This window comes from Propithecus coquereli, unplaced genomic scaffold (assembly GCF_000956105.1).
Source record: "Propithecus coquereli isolate 6110/MARCELLA unplaced genomic scaffold, Pcoq_1.0 Scaffold63, whole genome shotgun sequence".
Taxonomy (NCBI): domain Eukaryota; kingdom Metazoa; phylum Chordata; class Mammalia; order Primates; family Indriidae; genus Propithecus; species Propithecus coquereli.
The window spans coordinates 7998978-8000100 of NW_012152285.1; the positions used below are offsets into that span (position 1 = coordinate 7998978).

A 1123-nucleotide genomic window follows, 5' to 3' on the forward strand; every position below is an offset into this window, starting at 1 on the left:
CTACATTTTTTTTTCAATTGGTCCTGAGATGTTGCAAAATAATTGTAATATGATTAAAGTTTATTTTTTAAAAAAGTTCTAATAAGTATAGAAATCTTGAAATTATCCTTAAATATTTACTTTCTTTCCTCTTCTATATCCGAATTCATTCCCTTATCTTACTGCTTTTTTTATTCTCCCCACAAAGTCTTCTATTGAGCCTACCTTTTATCTACTTTTTTGAATTCCTTTTGAATTTAGTTACTATCATAGGGAGCCTAGTTATTGCCAATTACTATAAGTTTTGCCTTGCCAAAGAGATTTTAAATTCTTTATCAAAGGACCTAATTGGGGCACAGTAAGAACTTTTAATTGAACCGTATGAAAATGTGCCCATGGCCATATCTGTGGATGGGGGAACAATTGAGTGTTCACTGGTGCATTTCTTCTGTGTGTCTAGGGATGAGACTATACATATATATGGATGCATGTATGTATATATGTGGAATATATATATGCATATATAGCAGATGTCTACTATTGTACTGAATACAGACAAATGAACAGCCTTAAACAGTTAAATGTCTTCCTAATGTGGAATTAGTGGATCCTGATTAGTCCCTTGAAATGAAATAAATGTTTTTAAAATCTACTTTTTTGTTTTTTCTTAGTATTCAGAGGATCTCTATTCTCTTCTCCCTTGAAGTTCAGAATGGTGAAAATAGACCATCTAGTCTTCTTACCTCAATTTTGCCCAGCCTATTTTGTATTAATGTATCTTTAACTACTGGCAGCATTACCATCATGCCTTACCCCCTAATCCGTATTTTTAGAGTAACTTGTTGTTTCCCTGTTCTCTCAGATCTATTTTACTATTACACTGTACTGTATTTTATTTCTATTATTTTACCTTATAAGTAATATTATAATAAAAATATTTAAGTTCATTTTGGGGATTCATGAGAGTAAAAATGTGTTCCTTTAAAAACGGTTTATGGGCTGGGCGCGGTGGCTCACGCCTGTAATCCTAGCTCTCTGGGAGGCTGAGGTGGGCGGATTGTTTGAGCTCAGGAGTTTGAAACCAGCCTGAGCAAGAGCGAGACCCGTCTCTACTAAAATTAGAAAGAAATTAATTGGACAACTA

At 33.7% G+C, this 1123-nt stretch overlaps 1 protein-coding gene across 3 annotated transcripts in view; it reads left to right on the forward strand.

The window, feature by feature from the left end:
- Positions 1-1123, forward strand: part of EXOC6 (exocyst complex component 6) — a 212063-nt gene that overhangs the window by 80453 nt on the left and 130487 nt on the right. The gene's annotated exons all lie outside the window — the stretch shown is intronic.